Below are 3,479 nucleotides of genomic sequence, written 5' to 3' on the forward strand. Positions count from 1 at the left end.
CATCAGCGCTCAAAAACCGTTGTTGATTTGTTTACGTTCCCGAAACTTAACGAATTGGCATAACAGGCCGATCACCGATCGAATAAGTTTCAAGCTTTAAAAAATAAGTTACCTGGATCGATTCATTCGACTGAAATCCTTCAAGACGGAGCTCCAGCTAGCCGTAGTCCAATGATTGAAACAAGTAAACGATAAAAGATATAGAAAAAAACTTTTAGAAATAGCTGCCATATTTCCTTCAGATCTCATTCTACTGATGTAAATAAAGAAAAGACACGATATTGAGGTCCTACAGTCTCTCAAAAACATGAGAGTTTGTTCAATCAGCATTGAACTGGGGTTCAACAATAGCAATGGTAATATAACTGCGACATACCATTAAAAACAATTAGCAGCAGACATAGTAGTATTGATTTCAAATTTTAGCACAAGGCCAGCAATTTCGGGGAAGGGGTTAAGTCAATTACATCGGTCCCAATGTTTAACTGATACTTGTTTTATCGACCCCGAGAAAGGCAAAGACGATCTCGGTGGAATTTGAACTCAGAACGTAAAGACAGACGAAATACCGCTAAGCATTTCGCCCGGCGTGCTAACGTTTCTGCCAGCTCGCCGCCCTAACAAACGTTCATATCATTATGAAAACATCAGTAAGAGACAAACATAATGATATTCATCACTACTATGACATATCATAAAACACCTGCAAAAAAAAAAAAAAAAAGAAATCATACTGGCTTTACGGCCACAAGATGTCATAAAAGTACATGTAACGAACATATTACGACTATGACATATCATAAAAAAGAAGAAAAACCTTAATAGCAGAAAAACATAATGATATTACAACTATAACATATCATAAAACACCAGTAACAGACAAAATGCCATTTCAAAAATGACATCATTAAACAGCAGTACGAGGGCGAAGAATATAAATATTGTGTTTTGTTGTCATGTCTGCTGGTCACATGTTAAGTCGTCTGCTTTCTCTCTTTTCCTCCATTAATATTCGTTTCATTATTTCTTCCTCTTTCTCTGTCTCTGTATCTCCATAGCAATGTAAGTTTCATTATTGTTCCTTTTCTATCTTTAGCAGCACCGTTTCCATCAACTCACCACCACCGTTTTCTTTCACCCCTCTTCTGTATCAGTTTCTGAACACCCACAAACTTACTCGTGGGCGTGCGCACACATACACATGCATATGCATGTCTATACACACACACACACACACACATACATGCACGCACGCACACGCATGCACACGCGCGCACACATATATGTATATGTGTGTGTCTATTTACGGTGTGTAGGAAAAAGTTGTGCCCATAGAATTGGTGGTCCCGTTGAAACGGTCAAGTCGATTTTTTTCACGTTCCTCATGAACAGTTATATGTCAAAGACAGAAAGGAAAAAAATCATGTTTAACAGAATACACGCACACGCAATCACACAAACACACACATACACACACACATTCATATGCGTGTGTGTGTGTGTGTGTATTTATGTATTTGAAAACAAGACCAGTCGTGTTTAAAGCCCTTTAGAATCCATCCTAGAGCTCCCAGAAGAACTCTAAAGAATTCATACGTGCGATCGCCCACACGTGTGTATATACAGGTTTTAAAGAAATACAACATTGATACTCGCATACATATACACATATTTGTATGTCTGCACGAGCGTATGTGTTTGCGTATGGATATTTACATACAAACATACATACATGCACGCATGCATACATACATACATACGTACATACATACATACATACATACATACATACATACGTACATACATACATACATACATGTGTGTGTGTGAGTACGCACCAGGAAGTCACCTTCATCGTCTATCATGCAGTAACCGGAAGTGCTAGAATGCTACAAAGATGAAATAATGTTTAACAAAAGTATATTGGCCCTGTTGTGCCTTTAAATACACAGAATATAAAACCAGATTAAACTAATCCGATTACATTCCTTATTCTGAAGCTATTGTTTTTGTTGTTATTATAATTATAGTTGCATTATTGTTAATGTTATTACTATTGTCGTTGTCACGGCGACGAGCTGGCAGAATCGTTAAGCACGCCGGTTAAAATGCTTAGGCAGCATTTCGTTCGCCTTCATGTTCTGAGTTCAAATTTCGCCGTGGTCGTCTTTGCCTTTCTTCCTTTCGATGTCTATAAAACAAACACCTCTCAAGAACTGGGTTCAATGCAGTTGACTAGTCTCCATCACCAAAATTTCAGGCCTTGTGCCTATAGTAGAAAGGATTATTATTGTATACGCGGGAATGGTCATTTTTGCCGATAAAACACTAGCACTGTTTACTTGAGCTTCACTTTAGCATTATTATTATTATTATTATTATTATTATTATTATTATTATTGAGTGAGAGAGCAGTGCATGCCATCAAAGTGACACTGGGGTAAAATATACGAAGCCCATTATACCCATCATGACTACCCGTCTGACAAGGGTACACCAGGCACATGCATCACAACCATATGTGCGCGACATCGTGATCTCATATCAAGAGAAACAGCGCATGACCTCGCAGGTGGGGCCCAGTTAGAATTTTCTTCAGGTCGGGTAGCCCATCCCACTCAAAAGGACCCTGAATAAGGTTTGTTTAAGGATGTTGAGCATATTATTATTTTCAGTTTATTTGTCAAAGTTCTTTCGTCACACGTTCTGCGACCTTTTCAATGACTTTCCGTCCCACGTATCTCCTCTTGTCCCACCAATTCCATTTTGCCTTTAATAATTGTAGTTTTATTATTATTACAGTTGTTAAGGTGACGAGCTGGCAGAACCGCTGAAACGCCGGTTAAAATGTTTAGATAGCATTTCATCCGTCTTCATGTTCTGAGTTCGTTTTCACATTCTGAGTTCGACGCCGAGGTCGACTGTGCCTTTCAGCTTTTCGGAGTTGACGAAATAAGTACCATTTAAACGCTGGGGTCGATTACATCGACTAGCTCCCCCACCCCTATCACCGAAAAAAAAAAGCAAACTTTCGAGCCTTGTGCCTATTAGTAGAAAGGATCGTTGTTGCTTTTGTACTCGGTTTTCTTACTGTTATATTTCGTTGCTGCTGTCACTACTATTGCAGCAATCGTTGTTATTGCTGTTGATATGATTTTTGTTGTCATGAAGGTGCGTGGCTTAGTGGTTTGGGTATTCGGCTCACGATCTTAAGGTCGTGAGTTCGAGTACTGGTGACGCCTTGTGTTCTTGAGCAAGACGCTTTATTTCACGTCCCTCCAGCCCACTCACCTGTCTGAAGAGTATTCAGCCACTTGCACGTTAATCTCACGAGCAGGCTCTTCTGTTGATCGAATCAACTGGAAACCTCGTCGTGATAACCTCTAACTTACCGTGTATGTTTTGTTGCTTATATCAGTGCATTTCAACTTAATTGAACAGTGCAAGTTAAACTGCAATAAAAAAAATGCACTCACTGT

The sequence above is a fragment of the Octopus bimaculoides genome, chromosome 4 (genome assembly GCF_046866305.1).
Source record: "Octopus bimaculoides isolate indiv1 chromosome 4, ASM4686630v1, whole genome shotgun sequence".
In the NCBI taxonomy this organism is placed as follows: Eukaryota; Metazoa; Mollusca; class Cephalopoda; order Octopoda; family Octopodidae; genus Octopus; species Octopus bimaculoides.